Source organism: Rhinopithecus bieti, unplaced genomic scaffold (genome assembly GCF_001698545.2).
Source record: "Rhinopithecus bieti isolate Rb0 unplaced genomic scaffold, ASM169854v2 scaffold_33937, whole genome shotgun sequence".
NCBI classification, from domain to species: Eukaryota; Metazoa; Chordata; class Mammalia; order Primates; family Cercopithecidae; genus Rhinopithecus; species Rhinopithecus bieti.
In genome coordinates, this window is record NW_016814873.1 from 259,026 (window position 1) to 280,016 (window position 20,991).

Sequence of the window (20,991 nt, forward strand, 5' to 3'; positions counted from 1 at the left end):
CTCTCTCTCTTTCTCTCTCTCTCTCTCTCTCTCTCTCTCTCTTTTCTTTCTTTCTTTCTTTTGAGATGGAGTCTTGTTCTGTCACCCAGGCTGGAGTGCAGTGGCCCTATATCTGTGCTCACTGCAACCTCCGCCTCCTGGGTTCAAGCAATTCTCATGCCTCAGTCTCTTGAGTAGCTTGAGTAGCTGGAATTACAGGTACCTACCACCACGCCTGGCTAATTTTGTGTTTTAGTAGAAATGGGGTTTCACCATGTTGGCCGGGCTTGTCTTGAACTCTTGACCTCAGGTGATCCACCCAGCTTAGCCTCCCAAAGTGCTGGATTACAGGCGTGAGCCACCGCGCCCAGACTCTCATTTCTTTTTGGTGGTTGTTGTTTTACTATATTCTCTACTGGTGTTTTTGCAAATAGCCTCTAGTTCCTTTTGAAAGTATAAAGGCAGTAAATAATACACAAACTAAAATAGAACAAATATCAAACTATATTAGAGCTACTGAGCAAGAAAAGCCATGCTAGCTACCCAAACGCTGCCATAAATTCCACACTTCCTTTAGTCATGTCAAAATTCATAAACAGGTAACAAATTATGTTGGGAAGATCAGATCACAATTTTAGCATTGAAAAAAGACAAATGATTTGGAAAACAGCATTAGTGATTTTCCAAAAGACCACTGAATTAATAATCTATAAATAGGACCCACATTCCCATGCATTGCCAGGCACTCTAATCACCTCTGCAAAAGACTAGTCGATAAAAGGGAAAATAAATTAATTTTTTAAGGGGGAGGAAGAAGCAGAGATGGAAACTCTCATTATTTGAATGTACGTCGTGCTTCAAGTGATGCTTTGTAGAGTATTCTGCATACAGTATCTATGGGATAGGGTCATTATTCTTATTTTATAGGTGAGACTAATTTTACCCAGGCACAGGAATAAGTAACTCAGCCAATATCCTAGCACTAGAAGAAGTCATAAATGATCCATCCAAGGTTAAGTCCTAAGGTTTTCTCTCCAAAACATGCCATTGTATCATCACTGACTCCAAAATACTTTCAAATGTTCTGTGCACTTCACATTGATTATAACATTTTATCCTCCTACTAACTGTAGGTAGTAGTTAGAATAAGAATCTGCCCATTTGGGGAGTGAAGAAACGGAAGCCAAGAGGCGTATGTTTCTAGTTGGGTCATCTCCATGCTCTGATATTTCACGGCAGAACCACACTCCAGCTCTCTCTATCCCAGGGCTAGAACATTGTCATGCAGCCTCCTTTGCACCATCCTGTAGAAAAGCGAGGACGTGAGTCTTAAAGACTCACCTTCCAGCTGCTCATTCCAGGAAAGGGAAGAGTCAAATGCGCCTGCGCGCACATTATCCTACCAAGAGTGTTCATATGTGATTTTATGCCGCTTCCCTCCACCCTAGACTTAACCACAATATTTTTAAAATGTAGATAAGGCTTTGGAGATAAGTTTAGAAATGTGTTCTGTCCCCCAGATGCAATTACAATGCATCCGGCCTGCGTGTCAAGCTCCTAAGCCTTCTGAAAATATCTTCCTCCTGACCATTTTGTAAGACAGCAGAGTCAAGAAAACAAAATTCCTAGAAAGACGAGGTTAACTGCATGTCTGATTACCTCCAAAAAGCAATTAAGTTCAAGCAGAAAGTTCAAGTTGATACTGAACCAGTTCAACCCTGCTATCCCCAAGCCCATGAAATCCCAGAGCTGTCCTGCCTCAATATAGCCTGACATGTTTCCAATGGCCATGATGATGCATATTCAGCAGCATAAACACCATTGGCCTTTCCTAAATCAATATTCATGGAAACCCTCAGGCAATCAATATGCAGGGGGTAAGCCTTCCCCAGGGTAGCTTCTGCTGCAAATGGTAGCAGGCCCCTCCCACCCTCTAAACCCAGGCGTCACACACTTCCTTGACACACACTAAGTCTTCAAAACACCTGCATGGGGCTGCCTTCTGTACATATATACACTGATTCACATGGGAAACCCTCAGCCTCCCTAACAGAAATGTACCTCGCCCACCACTCATCGGAGATTTTGGCTGAGAGTTATAAACTGAGCAGGCTATTTTAGTTTTGTCTTTCGTTTTTTGTAAGTTTAACTGAGCTCCATCAGGTAGTTCTAATAAGTCTAATTCCAACTTGCAGGGGAGGGGTGAGGACTGGGGGGCTCATGGTCTCCATGAAGCTAAGCAAGGGGGAAGATAAGGATGCCTTCCGCTAGCACAGTGTCCAGCCACCCACAGCTGCTAAAGAAATCTTTTTTTTAAAAAAATCTCATTTTTAGTATTTGTGGGTACACAGTAAGTGCATTTATTTATGGGGTATATGAGAGATTTTCACACAGGCATACTGCATTTGTCTGTTCTCACGCTGCTAATAAAGACATACCTGAGACTGGATAATTTCTAAAGGAAGGAGGTTTAATAGACTCACAGTTCCACATGGCTGGGAAACCCTCACAATCATGGTGGAAGGCAAAGGCGGAACAAAGTCACATCTTACATGGCAACAGGCAAGAGAGACGGTGTGTAGGGAACTCCCATTTATAAAACCATCAGATCTCATGAGATTTATTCACAAACACAGGAACAGTATGGAGGAAACCACACCCATGATTCAATTACCTCCACCTGACCATCCTCCTTGACATGTGGGGATTATTACAATTCAAGATGAGATTTGGGTGGGGACACAGCCAAACCATATCACATACAATGTGCAATAGCCACATGCGGATAAATGAGGCATCTAGAGAAATGCTTTCAGGAGCAAAAGAGAAATTGAGTGAAATCCTCCTGTTCTTGCAGCTGATAGTCAGGTCTAGTTCCATGTGGCTCCAAACGCCTCCACTATGAGCTCAAGGCAGTGACTGAAAAACCCTCTCTATTACAGACCACAACACTGAACCCAACATCCCCCTAAGTAGGTGAGTGGTTAAAAGCAAATGAGTCTCCGGAGGTCCTTGTGTTAAGTGAAATAAGCCAGGCACAGAAAGACAAATATCCGAGTTCTCACTCAAATGTGGGAACTATTAAAAAAAAAAAAAAAGTTGATCTCATGGAAGTTGAGAATAGAATGATGGATACCAGAGGCTGGCAAGGGTGTGTGGGTGGGAGGATGTGTGGGTGGAAAGGGTGTGTGGGTGGGAGGATGTGTGGGTGGGAAGGGTGTGTGGGTGGGAAGGGTGTGTGGGTGGGAAGGGTGTGTGGGTGGGAGTGTGAACAGAGACGAGTCAATGGGTGTAAACATACAGTTAGACAAAAGGTGTAAGTTCCAATGTTCAATTCAGAGTGGGTGACTATAGTTAACAACAATGTATATTTCAAAGTAACTGGAAGAAAGGACTTGAAATGTTCCCAAGACATAGAAATGGTCAGTACTTGAGGTGATGGACACCGCAAATACCTTTACTTGATCATTGCGAATTCTATGCATGTAACAAAATATCACATATACCCCATAAATACGTAAAATATCATGTATCAATTTTTAAAAAGCAGGGGAATCAGAAATCACCAGGTGTTAGTTGGGTGAGTTTGTGTAGGCCATTTAACCACCATTGGTGCTCCAATTTTCTCATCTGTAAATTAGGGAAAACTTGGAGCATCTCATGGGACTGTAGTGAGAATTAAATGACATTGTGAAAATAAAAAACTGAACACAAGTCCTGGTCAGAGAAAGAAGTCAAGTAATGGTAGCCATCACTCTTCATCAGCCTGGAATGCATTCGATTCAGGAAACATAAGTGCTCGTCTTTTTCTTCTCCCTTTAAAGGAGAGGGTACCAAGATACAGTGAAGAATTAGCAGAGCTCCTGCAGGGGAGGTGTGGGCAGGAAAGGAGGGCTGAGAAAGGAGTGGCCAGGGACTGTCTAACTGGATTCTTTCTGTTTTCTGCAGGTTGTACTCACGTTATTGGTCTTATGGGGAAATGTTAAGACCTCCCACTTGTAAGGTTTTATAGCCCTCTATGGAATGTTGAAGAAAGAGCAAAATGCATCCAAAAAAAAACTAAACTGGATAAATTCTGAGGCCTCTTCAGGTCTTAAGATGGCTGTTTTCTAGGTCCTCTTGTTGCAGCAGTGAAATCCACAGACATGGACAAGTGAGTCAATGACGTGCCTTTCAGAGAAAACTTCTGACTTAGGAATTCCAGCTGTTTGGCCCAACCCATATTAGACTGTGTTATAAAGAATTGGTAAATTACATCACAAAGGGAAGAGCAGAGGAAACAAGATTCCTTCAAGGCCCATCAGCTCAGATGTTAGCAGAACACCCCTGAGGAGGAAAACAAGACATTTTGAATTTGAACTTGGTACTTCCCAGCAGCCCTGGGAGTGGGGTCAGAAGAACTCTGGGGGGCAAAGAACTCTGAGGATCAAAGATGTTGAGCATCACCTTAGAGGCCAAAGATCAGAACAGTGGAGGTGGCCTTTGAAGCCCAATCTACGTCTTTCACCAGAGAGTGAGAACGGCCTCTATTTCCAGGAAGCTCACTGCAACAATAATCATGATCCACTGAGCCTGACAAGGTGAGAATTTACTTTCAGCACCTGCAATAGTTTCCTATTAAAGTTACACATGAAACCCTGCCGTCTTGTACCAACTAATGTTCACACCAGCGTTCCTATTTTCAAGATAAATTGCAAAATAAAATCTCTTGTTTCTGTTGGCAAAAGAAAACTTCTTTAGGAGGACGAAAGGGAGATGAAGAAACAGAAACCACATCAGCTCTCCATCTAAATTACAGAATGCAGAAAATATCCTGAAGTGAATAACACAGGAATCACCCTTTTTCCTCCTGAGATAACAGGTTACTTATAAGAAACAAACTTGAAGTCTCTGCATCTGGACCAGCTTCCCGAGGCTTTCGTCCTGACCAGGTGAGGGGGGAAAAAAAAAAAAAAAAAAAACTGATGGTCGGTCAGTGGGTAAACAGTGACACCCAGTGGTCACTTAGATAATCAGCTGTGCATTCTCCCAATTCAACTATCCACATTTTTTAAAAAATGGTCAAGTAGTATGCATTTTGTTATTCAACAGATATTTACTGAATAACTGGAAGATGCTAGATGGTATTCTATTCATTTTATACCACTCTTCAAATTACGGATGTTTCCCCACCGAAACCGACCCTCACAAAAGAAAAGCTATCTGGGGCTTTAGATCCCCTTTCAAAGGCTCAAGGTGAGACCCACAAACAAGGGTCAGCAAATTCCAAAGGAGATGAAGGGCTTTTCCCGGGGTCACAAGCAAATCAACGTGCCATGTGGCAGCCAAGCGCGAGTCTCCAGAGGCTTCTCTCAGGGCTCCCACGGGAAAGGGTTTGTGCACATTGATTTCAGGCCACATGAGCACTGCAGGCGTTGATCATAGTATTAATACAAGGACAATTGCTCTTCCTGGCTTTCTCCGACTAATCTCCATAACTTGGTTAAGCCATGTTATCTTCTACTTTTATGATGAGTAAATTGTCGTTTTCATCATTTCTTTGTAGCTGGATTTGGGGAAGGAAAGGAAACCAGGGAAGAAGGGGCTGAAAGAATTGGTTTCCACCGTGACCTTTGAACCCTCGGGCGAGGGTTGTCAACTTCACTGAGGATGAGTGTCCTCGATATCAAACGAGGTCACTTTACTCGCAAGCCTGTTGTGAGGACTGAATGAAACCTTTTCTTTTTTCTTTCTTGGAGTTTTGGAGCAACGTCCCTGAGCCAAGCCCCACACCAGCTTGAGCCCTATCATCAGTAAATACACGGTGCTTTCTCCCCTCCCCTCCGCACTGCAGCTTACTCTGCAGTCCGGGGGTGGCACCAGGATCCCCTTTAAGACTTTGCCACTTGGGCCAGCTGTGCCTCTGAGAAATTCCCTGTTTCTATTGTAGGCCACAAGGACGAGCTGAGAAATGGCTTCCAGTCACTATCTAGATTAGAAAGCCTATAGTTCAAATATAGAGATATCAATTATGCCTGTGAAAAGACATTAAATCCCACAGGGCTGTAATTCCTAGACTCTACGAATTTCGTCTTGCACCAAATTCTATTATTTCATTTATAATTCAGATTCTCCAAATCTAAGAGTGCCCAGCTCAAAATTATAATACCTACAACTATTCCAAAACTGGACTCTTTAATCACCTTACTGGAACCAGTAGCTGATTCAAAGCAAAATGAAACAAAATTCCTCCTTTCTCTAATTTAGTGAATCAATGATCTAATTGAACTCATTTTTGGACTGAGTATGCAGCACTTGCAGCCCTGAGGGACACATTCCCCCACAACACTGAGCTTGCGCTCCTATCAACTCAAGTGAACATTTTGCTTATTCAGATTGGGGAGGGTGAAGGAAGTCACAAAAGGGTTAATATGTGTGGCATTTCATTGTAATATGTACTCACTACTAACTAAATTAAAAGAGATGTGAGTTATTAAAAACTCCATCTTAAGAAAGATAAGTAACAGAAATCAGAGTTCAGACCCGTTGTTACTGAGTTTCCAACCAATACCTGTGAGTTAAACCTATGGCCACCCTGAAAATGGTTCCTATTTTCAAAAGCAATTCTTCATCGAAGATGAAATGCACTAAAGATTCGTATTACATATCATGCTGCAATAAGAAAAGCAAATAAGGCCTTTCCATATTCAATAATAAAGTTTAAAGAAAAGGAATATTTGTTTAGCCACTTAGCCAGAAATTAGGTGTATGAGAATACATCATTCTTTGAGCATTTTAGAAAATCAGGCTATTTCTACATGGTGTTTTTCTTTGTAAGCCCTCAAAAAATACAGAGAATATTCTTGAAATTATAGTGTTTGCCTTCTGGAACAAAAAATACTAATCACGGAAATCTACAAATTTAATTGTTCATTGAGCTTCCACAGCAAACACTGTGTGAGGAGGCTGAGGCTTAGAAGTCCAAAAACTAAAAATATTATTATTATTATTTCGATAATAATATCTTATGTCTGAATAACATCTGAACTCAGTTCTTTGCAGAGGTTCTCTCATTCCTCAAGCAACCTCTAAGGTAGGGAGGGGCGACAATATTGGCTCCATTTTACAGTTAAGAAAACAGAGGCTCACAGAGTCATAAGGCTGGGCGGGAACGTTCGTCCTGTTCTCTGGGTCTGAAGAGCACAGTCATGAAGGATGTAAGTCATTTCACATTTTAAAACGAAACAGATAACTGGTGCTAAATGCATGTCCTGGCCCTGCCCTGAGAGACAAGGAAGTTGAAGCGGGCGAGGGCACAGGAGGCTGGATTTCCTGTGATGCTGGACACGTGGCAGGAAGCGGGGACAGCCCCTGGTGCTACCGGGTGACACCGGAAGCCCAAGAAGGTTGCCTGCTCTGCAGCAGCTGGAGGGAGCAAGAGAGCCCTGTGGCTGGCATGGTCAGAAGAAATCTAAGCGGACTAAGAGCCATAACCTGCCCTGGAACTCAGATGTGCTTTCTCCGATTCAGGCGAAACTCAGGGTTCACCGCTGAGAGAGGCCTCACCCAGCCCTCTTGGTGCCCTCCTCGGGGTTCCACGGAATCCTAACACATGCTCATCGTTTCATTTTAGGCTTTGCATTAATTTCAACCTGCTCAAGACATTAAAGCACTCGAGAGTTGAAAAAATTTTGGAGGACTCATTTCAAATGTCATGCTGCCAAGGCTCCCTGCTGGCTTTTCCATATTTAATCAAAAGCACTCGGTTGCCTGCTTTCAAAGTAGTTAGTGCCAAGCCCCCTGCCCAACAGCCCTAAGCTGCAGCCCTTCAAAGTGCTGGGTAGACTGACCTCAGCCAATCAGCCAATCAGCCAGCGCTGAGAAATTCAGACCTTAGTGCTGAGTGAATGCCCAGTGTCATTTGTAGCTGAATGCAGCCGTGTAATGGGTGCTGGGTGATTATCTGTAATGTATGGAAAGCAAGATGAGAATCTCTTTTTGTTCCTCTTACTGTTTTCTAATCTAATTGACAAGGAGTTCAGGGAAGTGCAGTAAAAATTCTTCTCTAATCAATGGGTGATTTTTTTTTTTTTTAAATGTGAGAACAATCAAAAAGTATGAAGGAGAATGAGCTGGAGTAAACTCGATTTAAGAAAACATAACACACTATATATTTTTTAAAAAAAGAAAGAAAGAAAAGAAAAGTAACAAAGTGAGGGGAGAAGGAACAGATGGATGAGACCATCAGATTCCTCTTTCCAGGAAGGAAATTCATTAGTACAGTAATTCAGCTCTTTAATTATGAATGGGTCTATTTAATTCTCCAAGTTTACTACTGATTTCCTGAATAGTATATGTTTCTGAGTTGAACATATTCATTAGTCCTTTCCATTCCAGTACCTTGGCAAAGAGCTGAACAAATGACCTCTCAGCAGGTGAGCACCGGCGTGGGGTAACCTACCTGTGACCATCTCCCCAGAAAGTCCGGACTGCAGAAATGGTCACAATTGTTAATGAATGTGCACAGCTCTTGAATGTGCACAGTAGGACATTTTTAAATGATTAACACTCAAATTTTTGAAATTATCATGAATTATTGTCCCATAGATTAAGAATTGAGTAAAAGAATGCTTCTGCATTTTCATAGTAAACCCAGGTGGTTAATATTTCTGGCCCAACTCTATAAAACAGAATTAGGAAATTAATGTCCTGCAATAGTATTTCTGAATATTCAGTAATGATGTTGCTCATATCTCTGTAGTTTCATGGGGAAGACAAATGTTTTCTGTAAATTCAGTTGTCATCTGCTTAGAACATAGGTCCCTAGCGGATAAGGCTGTTTTATTATATATATGAAATAATATACATATGAAATAACATATATGGGTGAAATAATATATATATGAAATTTCATATATATATGAAATATATATGGGCTTTCAGATATATATATCTTGTAGTCCCTAGAACAGCCCTAGCTTCTACAACCTACATGTTGATGGATAAGAAACTACTACAATTTCAAATGACAAAATACTTACAACCAAATCAGATTTTCAATATAGGAAGAGCCATTTTCTATCAAGTGCTTGTGTGCAGTGGTTCACACCATATAATGGATCAACACCTTATATTTTAGGTTTAAAATATATTTTAATTCTTAAAAGCAACAATACTGATATATACATATTTAAATAAATCTGTGTTTTCAACTCAATTAGGTATTTGGGAAGACTAATACAATCATACAATCTCAGAGTGGAATTTTACATTTTTATATGAATGTGAATAAAGAAAGAAGGGGTTCAGGAAGAAGGAAAATGAGATAAATATTTTATACTTTTCAAACTACAAGAGCTTTTTTTTTTTTTTGCTACAGTAACAAGAAGAGTAAACTTTCCTGAGTTTCATGTAGATCCCAACTTCATGCTCACAAAAGGAATGGGGAAGAGTGATCATTTTTTAACATTATATTTATATCTACAATGATGGATACATATTTTATTTTTAGATCTTATGCACAAAATCATCAAGTGGAAATATGAAAAGGAGCATAAAATATACCTACTCACAGGGATTTTAAAGATATGCCTACCAACAAGAGCAAACATTTTATGTGAAACCCAAGATGATCTGCAGAGGGAAACATGCTGGGCTGGGAAGGAAAGTGGTTGGAGGCTGCAGCCCAGCTTTGAGGCTATGATGGTCCAGTTGCTGTTGGGCTCTGCATCTCACTTTCCTGTTCTGTAAAATCTGACCAGATGATCTGAAAGCTCCCTTCCAGCTCTAAGCCGGCAATGCTTACATAGAGAATCAAATGAACGCCCCACCCCACACCCCACCGGGGTTACTGCTGATCCACACAGATGCACACTCCCACTTCCCTGCATCTTCACTTTCACTACATTCATCTCCATCTGATTATCAAGTTGCAAACTGGACCAGCGCCAAACAGCAACTTCTGTTATAAAATCTCTCTCAGTCTAATTCCCACATGGGAGAAAGGCACCGGGAAGGTGGAGCGGCCCCATCCTCCTCCCTGAACGAAACACGGCTAAGACAGTCCGACCAGCCTGTGATCCCAGCAACAGCTCCCAGTCCAGGTGTGGCAGCCTGATGCTGATGAGGTCAAGTCACAGATCCAAGACTCACCAAAAAAATCCACCACACACAGAAAAAGCAAAAACAATTTCTTTCCTTATCCAGAATGTGTCCATTAACCTGGAGGCACGTCCAAGAGCCTTGTAGCAGTAACCAACGGCATTAGCATGGAGTGCAGGTGTGTCAGCCCATTCCACGCCACTGCCAGCAGAGCCACCTGAGCGTCCCTGGAAGGAAGACCCCTTGACCTTCCCATTCTTACCATGAGGCACAGCTCCTGTTTTGGTGGGAAATCATCCTAAGAAAGGATATTGCGTTGCTATTGACACAGGAAAAATACGCTTGTGCATTTCTCATGGTAAGCTAATTTGCAAAAGGCCTCATCACACTAAGGAAATATTTTCCAGCCCCAAGAGAGGAGGGAAAGAGGATGAGGACATGCTCACTCCCTGAGGACATGACCCTTCCTCCCTATCCCTGGGAGAACTCAGGGCCAGGGTCATACCTTGTTCCAGGGAACCTGGGAAGGAGGGTCTTTGGCTGGTCCCTGGGTTCAGGGTGAAACTCTGGATGGTCCCACAATGTAGGAAGGGGAAAGTGAATGTCAGGGAAGTCCAACTGTGGCTGCTACACACTCACGTGGATGCAAGCCCCTCCCATCACTGTGACTCCAAAGGCTGGAATCTCTCTCATCCTCCTGTCAGCACCCCAGGTCTTAGCACAGACTGAATCAACATGAGAACGTCGCTGAATGGAGTTAGAATCATAAATACCATTTCTTTAGCCTCTGAGACATCATGATTACGATATCGTAATGGCCACATAGTCTGAACATTCGCCCATGTCAGACTGGGGTTCACTAACCACCTGAAGGTGCACACCATGAGCCTGCTTCACAGTCAGCATCGGATGAAGCTGCTGGGCAGATCCAGGCCTCCTACAGCCAGGCCCCTGCAGGGCATCCCGCTGCCTGGCTACCTGGCTACCTGTGCAGGACTGCAGCACTGTCTCACCTGTAGCCACGCAAAGCGAAAACCTCTGCAATTGCTTCTGGAAGGGCCGCTGGCAGAGGCGCTTTTCCATTGGTAGAGGAAGCCTCCCTTAGCTGAGCAACAGCTGCTGAACCCCATGGTCCTCCTGCCTCCAGACATTCCAGTCACCTTCACATTGGCTCTGCAGCAGAGCCCCGCGTTTATGGATTGCAGCCGTGGCCTTTATGGGTGGACTATGAGTGAGTGAGGGGAAAAGCTGGAAGAGGGAAGTGTGCACATGTGACTTCAGTGACGCCTGTGCTCAGACCACATAGTTTAAGTGTCAGCCTCCATCTTGTGCTTACTTTTAAACCATTGCTAATAACTTGACCAACAGTCATAATGCAGTTCCCCCCTTACCATCACAGTATTACCAGGAAATTCGTGTTCAAACTTCAGCAGAACAGAATTCCCGCGAGAAAAAGCACTAACTGGCCGCGTGCGGTGGCTCACGCCTGTAATCCCAGCACTTTGGGAGGCTGAGGTGGGCGGATCACCTGGGGTCAGGAGTTCAAGACCACCCTGGCCAACATGGTGAAACCCCATCTCTACTAAAACTACAAAAATTAGCCAGGCATGGTGGTGCACGCCTGTAATCCCAACTTCTAGGGAGGCTGAGGCAGGAGAATCGCTTGAACTTGGGAGGCAGAGGTTGCAGTGAGCTGAAATTACGCCATTACACTCCAACCTGGGTGACAAGAGCAAGACTCCGTCAAAAAAAAATAAAAAATCAAAAAAAAGCACTAACTGTGGTGAACAGAACTCCTGGCTGAAAACATAATTAGAAGATGCAAGGGAGCGATTTCCAGACTGCCAGCAGGGACTGAGCCGCTCACCCACCAAGCCCCACAGTCCATGTGTCGTCAGAGCAAACCTTGCCGGGGCTTCTCTGCCTTTTAGATCAGAGTGGGCCACTGGGGTCGTCAGACAACTGCCTAGGTGCTGGCAATTGCCTGTCTCTGTTGAGGGATGGGTATAGGCCACGGGGAAGGGCCGCGTTTCCTATGCTATCTGGAGAATCTAAATTGCTACCATATTTTAAATATGCCTTTAGTTGCAGGAAGGTGAGGGAGAGGCTACTAAACTGTGGGCTCCACAAGGGCAGGAGCCTTTTTTATTTGGTTCTGAGGCTCTAGAACAGTGTCTGACACATAATCATTCTCAATAAAATGTATTAAATGAATGTTAGCTCTGAAACAACACTAAGATAATTAAATACCCTAATTTGTCTTCGTGTTCCTTCTGTTTCGCCTGTGGCTGGCTTCTCTTTGGCCATGTCCAGGCCACCCCAGGCCAATGACCTTCCACAGTCTCTGACTTTCTCCACTCAGTCCCTGCCAGCAGCCCCTGTTCTACCTCTGTGCCACGAGCACACATGGGGGTACCATCGTGCACGGGGGGTACCATCTTAGCATGGTGGCTAGTTTTTGTCCTGCATTGGGGAGTAACCATTCCTGGCATGGGGTACTGTCCTGTCCTCGGGGATATGGTCCATGCATGGGGTGGTAACAATCTTGCAGAGGGCCTACCATCGCTGCATGGGGGGTCTACTGTCTTGCACAGGGGGTAAGCTCGATACGTGCATGGGGGTAGGCCATCGCTGTACTCGGGGATAGCATGCCCTGCAGCGGGTTGGTACTGGGTCCTGCAAGGGGTAGCGCATTCTACCTGGGGTACCATCCATCCTGTATGGGGGGTACTGTCGCTGGCATGAGGGGTCTGTTCTACACCAGGGCTATTGTCCTACACCAAAGGATGCCATCCTGCACTGGGACTACTGTCCTCCACGGGGGTACAGGGGGTACTGTTCTACACCAGGGGCACCATCCTACACCAGGTATACCATCCTACACTCAGGGTATCATCCTATACCAGGGGTATTGTCCTACACGGGGTACGGGGGTACTGTCCTCCACCGGGATACCATCCTGCACCCAGGTTACTATCCTGCATTGGGAGTACCACCCTGACAACAACTTTCCAGTCAGGATTTTATCAGATTCTGTCCCTCAAGAAATAATAAAAAACGTTTGCCCAACAAGTTATAGTGTGCACAGCATCTGGGACATCATTTTATTTGTGAGCTACATTTATCTAAGAGCAGGCAGGCCGAACGCGGTGGCTCAAGCCTGTAGTCCCAGCACTTTGGGAGGCCGAGATGGGCAGATCACAAGGTCAGGAGATCGAGACCATCCTGACTAACACGGTGAAACCCCGTCTCTACTAAAAAAAATACAAAAAAAAACTAGCCGGGCGAGGAGGCGGGCGCCTGTAGTCCCAGCTACTAGGGAGGCTGAGGCAGGAGAATCGCTAGAACCCAGGAGGCGGAGGTTGCGGTGAGCCGAGATGGTGCCACTGCACACCAGCCTGGGCAACAGAGCAAGACTCCGTCTCAAAAAAAAAAAAAAAAAAAAAAAAAAAAAAAAAAAAAAGAGCAGGCAGCAGTAAGGCATGTAGAGAAGGCATGACCTTTGCAGGTGGGGACACGAGATGCCAAATCCCACTTCAGTCACCAAGAACTATGTGGCCCCAGGAAAGTTAGTTTAAATGGATTTGAACCTCAGCTTTCTCACAGAAAGTGAGACACAAATACCTTCCTCTTCGAGTTCTGATAAAGATTAGATCCCATGGATGCAAAACCGAGCACGGTGAGCAGCAAATAGGAACCCAAAACCAGTCATGTGCCTTCCCACCATCGTATTCACTTGCTTGCCAGTATCATCACTTGGCAGGATGCTCCTATGAGACGTGGCCCGTTTCTTCTCTCCCATCAGAGCAGGCAGGCAACAGGGCAGGACGAAGGAAGGCTCTCCAGTCTCTCTGACTTCTTCCCCCAGCAGCTGAGTCCTTGCGGGACACGGTAGACTCTAAGCACAATTTCCCCAAAAACAAAAAGCATGAAGGTCTCACGGGTTGTGGGAGCAGGAAAGGTTCACTGGAGGCTCTGCAGGAAGCAGTGTGCCCAGAGGGCCCACCTGCAGAAGACACACCGGCCGGGAACAAAGGACCAACTCCAGCTGCAGATGCACTTTGCTTGCCCCTAGTGATTTTATTTCCAAATGTAGATCGTTGTCAATATAAAATAACATTTGTTTTATAAAAATCTGAATTTCTGGTTTTGGAAAACAAAAGCTGGCCACGTGAAGCCTATATTCCTACATTCAGCTGGAGCTGAACAGGTCAACCAAGAGGACCAGGGAGCAGGGTCAGGCACCCCCTCACCTCTGGTGCTGCTGGATAGAGAACCAGTGGGTGCAAGCTTGTTATGTGGCAGGTCTTAGAAAGTCATATTTGAGCTGTCATGTAAATTAAAAATGGAGCTTTGAACATTCCAGTGGTTGAACTGGAAAAGAATTACACTTTGCCAGCTACATAAATTAGCAGAAATATTATTCAGGTTCTAAGGAAAGAAGCCCTATAAAAAATTGGTGCTCTCTACAAATAAGTAAATAATAAATCATTACCATATAGAATGCCAGCTAGCTGAGAAAAATCATGGTTTAAGAGAAATTTCGACGCTATAAAACGCCCATGAATATGTTCTAGGTCAAAACAAATAACCAAAGAGTATAAACAGCACAACCCCAGCTTTGTAAAAATATGCATGTATATACATAGAAACCCAGAACACAAAACAGAAAAATTTTAACAGTGTTAATCTTTTGGATGGTGACATTTTATTCCTTGTACTTTTATGCAATTTCCAAACTCTCTACCATGTCTATATATTAATTTCAAAACAAGAAAAGCAATGCTATAGAGGCTCTCTATATTATGAGCCTTCTATATTTCACTCCATTTGTAAGTCAGTGTCTATTTTCTTTAAAAATAAAGAAAATTTTAATATTGTTTACTGCCTCTTCTTTGGTTCACTGAAATCTGAGCCAAAGCCCAAAGCCTAGAAGATGGCGGCTTTTTGCTCACCAACAAACTCAACATGGAAAAAAGTAGGAACGTGCCTGTTACAGTCAGTAAACCCATGTTTCCCAGCCATTTATAAATGTCAGAAGCCATTGATCTTCCATCAGGAAGACTCCTGAGGCTCCTTGCGGTTCCCGGGCTGGCGGGCGGCATAGCAGCATTGCCTTCCGTCCTCAGGGTCTCAGTGTCAGCTCAGCAACAGCAGCAAGGCCTTCAGGTGCTCACTGAAAGCATCTTCATGCAGTGTCAGATAATGCCATGGAATTCTTTGTAGTCATTGTTTTAATATGAGTTTCTATAAATCAGTCCTTGAATTGCCCTGGTTTTCAAACATTCATGTTTAGGTAGATTTAACATTAATTGATCAGCAATCCTGATTCAGCAGAACTAACTGTGGTCCTCACATTGCCTTTTATGAATCACTGTTGAACTGCCGTATGGGTTTCTTAGACACTCGTGGAAATTGTACCAAAGAATATTTCAAAACATTTGCCTTGGAATTATATGAAAACTATTGAAGGAAAGGTGATTTTGGTTTCAGTTTTCCCCACTGTGGAAAAGAAAATGGAGTCTAACGTCAACCTTTATGAAGCCCTCACTATGTGCCACAAACTGTGCACTAAGGATTTTAGATCATTTCATTCTTATGGCAACCTGTGGAGCAGGCATTATCGTCCCCAGTCTATAGACGAGGAAACTGAGGCTCAGGAAAGGCGTGCTCGAGCTTGCACAGTTAGAGAGTGGCAGCGGGAGGGTTCTTTTCTTGTTTTCTCTTAGAAATCCAAAGGTCAAATATGTTTATTTCTGTCTATTTTCCATTCTGTTGCTAAACTTCATTCTTGTTACAGGACATGTTTCTTCATGAATAGCAGACTACACATTTCGTTCTTTCTCTGTCAGAAAGATAAAACTGAGCAGAGAAATATTTATCTCAGCCGGAGGAAGGAAGGAAAACACAACATGAGGTACACCGAGAACACAGCCCTTGCAGACAAGTTTGAGGAAAACCATACAACGTGGGGCTTGACGGCCTGAACACGTGTCTTGTCAGCTATGTAAAGGACACTGTGAGACAGCTCTCCAGGAAACACGATGCCATCATTCGGTCACACACGCCAGGGTAGGTTGCAATGTGAGACAAGTAGATGAGTGCAGCTTTCAGCAAGCTCCTACCTGGGAGCAAGCTAAGGCTTCCCAGCTTCCTGGCCCCACGTAAAATGAAATGCATCAGGGCATGTGGCCCTCCTCAGGGGAACCCTTTTATAAAACTGAGCACATCTGGAAACAAAGCACAGTACAGCCTCTGGAGATAGGAAGAAAAGTCTCACCTAAAACTAAACATTTGGCACATCAGTCAACTGGAAAAGTTTCATGAGAAAGTATCTGAGAGGGACCCAGGACCAGAGCAGAATAGGTAACCATGCCACCGACTTTCTTTTTTTTAATTATACTTTAAGTTCTGGGCTACATGTGTAGAACCTGCAGTTTGTTACATAGGTATACACATGCCGTGGTGGTTTGCTGCACCCATCAACCTTTTAAGCCCTGCATGTATTACATATTTGTCCTAATGCTCTCCCTCCCCTTGTCCCCACACCCCAACAGGCCCTGGTGTGTGATTTTCCCCACCCTGTGTCCATGTGTTCTCACTGTTCAACTCCCAATTATGAGTGAGAACATGGGGTGTTTGGTTTTCTGTTCCCGTGTTAGTTTCCTGAGAATGATGGTTTCCGGCTTCATCCCTGTCCCTGCAAAGGGCATAAACTCATTCTTTTATGGCTGCCTAGTATTCCATAGTGTATATATGCCACATTTTCTTTATCCAGTGTATCATTCATGGGCACTTGGGATAGTTCCAAGCTTTTGCTATTGTAAAGACAACAAAAAACACAAATGCTGCACATGGGTGGCCATGAGTTGAGTTTTGAAAGAGCCCATCAGCCTCAACTCCATAGTGAAAAGAGCAGGCACCTTCTGGAATCAGATCTCAAAGCTCTAACTTCAAAGAAGCCTCTTTAAAATGTATGTCATGGTCACGCTTCTCTATTACCTGGCATGAAGGACCAAATGGTACTCTGCTGCTTCTTTGCAGATAACCTTGATGCCTTGAATCCAGAACACATTTTCCACATGAGAAGCTGTGGTCTGTGAGCAAAAGAAAGGGACGAGGGGCACAGCGGCCGAGATGGGCGGGCACTCCAGATGGCTGCCAGCCTCTCGGCTCACGGGGAGGAGGGTCACAGCGGCCGAGATGGGCAGGCACTCCAGACGGCTGCCAGCCTCTCGGCTCATGGGGAGGAGAGGCACAGCGGCCAAGATGGGCGGGCACTCCAGATGGCTGCCAGCCTCTCAGCTCATGAAGCAAATACAGAGTTGCAGTACTGCATCTCCACCATTAAAGACTTTTTTTTTGGAAATTCAAACCAATATGTAAAATTAGAAATATTTCGAGTCCTTGGTTTTAAATGTTGGTTTGAAATTGGTTGTAAACATCAATATGGGTTTTAAAGTTGGTTTTAAATGTCAAAGGGGAAGCTTATAAAGCCATCTCCCTGCACCACCACTTCTCATAGGAGGCCTCATAGTCACATTTATATTTTACATATATATTTATATTTTACATTCTGTTTAGATGCAACTGATGTCTTATCATGAAATGGTAAACTTCTAAATAGCATGCATGGTTAAAGAGTTTTTGCTACAAAATAAAATTCTCTATGATTTCATCCCGATGGGGAGCTTTCCAAAGTAACCTCACTTTAATTTCAACCACAAATACTTTCTAGAACCTACTATTTTTATAGAACTTTGTAGGATATCATACAAAGAAATACAAAGTGAGCAAAGCCCTGACCTCAGAAAATTTGCGCTCATTGCTGTCTTCATTGCTACTAATAACTATGACCTAACTGGGCAAGAAAGACATCACCACAGAGGAAGGAAGAGAAAGCGCCGAGTGAATTGTTCCCCTGCAGCTCAGGTCTCTAGACGTAGGGAAGGAAAAACCCAGGTGTGGGGAGGTGGTCCGTAAGACGTTGACACTCGGAATATTCTTAGCCACCTCCCTGCTTTCAGCTCCATCCCTTTCCAATTCTCTCCTCCCATAATCATACACTGGCTCTCTGAAACTTCTCTAAGTATGTCATTTTTCCCTCTCACTTTCACTGTTTCCTATGTCTACAGACACAGGCCACTTAGCCTGATCCGCAAAGCCCTCCAGGCCTGGCCCCTGCCCTGCATTTCCAAGGAACTTGGGTCATTCCGCTTCACTCCCTTTGAGCTTCCACGTCTCTGTACATGCTCTTCCCTTGGCATGGCACACCATTCTTCCTCACCTGGGTTCTCCTCATGAACTTACATTTGTTCCTCAAGGCCCTGGTAAGCACTTCCCCTCTCTGAAATCTTCCCTATCTTTCAAAACAGAAAAACACACTTCCTCTCCTGAGTCAGCGCCACGGACACCCTCCATGTTTGAATTATAATGAGTCAGCGCCACGGACACCCTCCATGTTTGAATCATAATGATTGTGTCTGCCTTTCCCTCAGACCTGCAGAGGAGTGTGTGTGTGTGTGTGTGTGTGTGTGTGTGTGTGTGTGTGTGTTNTCTTCCATCAGGAAGACTCCTGAGGCTCCTTGCGGTTCCCGGGCTGGCGGGCGGCATAGCAGCATTGCCTTCCGTCCTCAGGGTCTCAGTGTCAGCTCAGCAACAGCAGCAAGGCCTTCAGGTGCTCACTGAAAGCATCTTCATGCAGTGTCAGATAATGCCATGGAATTCTTTGTAGTCATTGTTTTTAATATGAGTTTCTATAAATCAGTCCTTGAATTGCCCTGGTTTTCAAACATTCATGTTTAGGTAGATTTAACATTAATTGATCAGCAATCCTGATTCAGCAGAACTAACTGTGGTCCTCACATTGCCTTTTATGAATCACTGTTGAACTGCCGTATGGGTTTCTTAGACACTCGTGGAAATTGTACCAAAGAATATTTCAAAACATTTGCCTTGGAATTATATGAAAACTATTGAAGGAAAGGTGATTTTTGGTTTCAGTTTTCCCCACTGTGGAAAAGAAAATGGAGTCTAACGTCAACCTTTATGAAGCCCTCACTATGTGCCACAAACTGTGCACTAAGGATTTTTAGATCATTTCATTCTTATGGCAACCTGTGGAGCAGGCATTATCGTCCCCAGTCTATAGACGAGGAAACTGAGGCTCAGGAAAGGCGTGCTCGAGCTTGCACAGTTAGAGAGTGGCAGCGGGAGGGTTCTTTTCTTGTTTTTCTCTTAGAAATCCAAAGGTCAAATATGTTTATTTCTGTCTATTTTCCATTCTGTTGCTAAACTTCATTCTTGTTACAGGACATGTTTCTTCATGAATAGCAGACTACACATTTCGTTCTTTCTCTGTCAGAAAGATAAAAACTGAGCAGAGAAATATTTATCTCAGCCGGAGGAAGGAAGGAAAACACAACATGAGGTACACCGAGAACACAGCCCTTGCAGACAAGTTTGAGGAAAACCATACAACGTGGGGCTTGACGGCCTGAACACGTGTCTTGTCAGCTATGTAAAGGACACTGTGAGACAGCTCTCCAGGAAACACGATGCCATCATTCGGTCACACACGCCAGGGTAGGTTGCAATGTGAGACAAGTAGATGAGTGCAGCTTTCAGCAAGCTCCTACCTGGGAGCAAGCTAAGGCTTCCCAGCTTCCTGGCCCCACGTAAAAATGAAATGCATCAGGGCATGTGGCCCTCCTCAGGGGAACCCTTTTATAAAACTGAGCACATCTGGAAACAAAGCACAGTACAGCCTCTGGAGATAGGAAGAAAAGTCTCACCTAAAACTAAACATTTGGCACATCAGTCAACTGGAAAAGTTTCATGAGAAAGTATCTGAGAGGGACCCAGGACCAGAGCAGAATAGGTAACCATGCCACCGACTTTCTTTTTTTTAATTATACTTTAAGTTCTGGGCTACATGTGTAGAACCTGCAGTTTGTTACATAGGTATACACATGCCGTGGTGGTTTGCTGCACCCATCAACCTTTTAAGCCCTGCATGTATTACATATTTGTCCTAATGCTCTCCCTCCCCTTGTCCCCCACACCCCAACAGGCCCTGGTGTGTGATTTTCCCCACCCTGTGTCCATGTGTTCTCACTGTTCAACTCCCAATTATGAGTGAGAACATGGGGTGTTTGGTTTTCTGTTCCCGTGTTAGTTTCCTGAGAATGATGGTTTCCGGCTTCATCCCTGTCCCTGCAAAGGGCATAAACTCATTCTTTTTATGGCTGCCTAGTATTCCATAGTGTATATATGCCACATTTTCTTTATCCAGTGTATCATTCATGGGCACTTGGGATAGTTCCAAGCTTTTGCTATTGTAAAGACAACAAAAAACACAAATGCTGCACATGGGTGGCCATGAGTTGAGTTTTGAAAGAGCCCATCAGCCTCAACTCCATAGTGAAAAAGAGCAGGCACCTTCTGGAATCAGATCTCAAAGCTCTAACTTCAAAGAAGCCTCTTTAAAATGTATGTCATGGTCACGCTTCTCTATTACCTGGCATGAAGGACCAAATGGTACTCTGCTGCTTCTTTGCAGATAACCTTGATGCCTTGAATCCAGAACACATTTTCCACATGAGAAGCTGTGGTCTGTGAGCAAAAGAAAGGGACGAGGGGCACAGCGGCCGAGATGGGCGGGCACTCCAGATGGCTGCCAGCCTCTCGGCTCACGGGGAGGAGGGTCACAGCGGCCGAGATGGGCAGGCACTCCAGACGGCTGCCAGCCTCTCGGCTCATGGGGAGGAGAGGCACAGCGGCCAAGATGGGCGGGCACTCCAGATGGCTGCCAGCCTCTCAGCTCATGAAGCAAATACAGAGTTGCAGTACTGCATCTCCACCATTAAAGACTTTTTTTTTGGAAATTCAAACCAATATGTAAAATTAGAAATATTTCGAGTCCTTGGTTTT

General features: G+C 44.2%; 1 long non-coding RNA gene across 2 annotated transcripts in view; it reads left to right on the forward strand.

Moving 5' to 3' along the window:
- LOC108515570 (uncharacterized) overlaps positions 1-15,942 on the forward strand; it is a 25,113-nt gene extending 9,171 nt beyond the window's left edge. For both annotated transcript variants that reach the window (XR_001881562.1, XR_001881563.1), the window contains 2 exons: positions 3,928-4,910; positions 15,860-15,942. This is a non-coding gene — a long non-coding RNA (uncharacterized LOC108515570). The remainder of the gene's footprint in view (positions 1-3,927; positions 4,911-15,859) is intronic.
- The last annotated feature ends 5,049 nt before the right edge of the window (positions 15,943-20,991 follow it).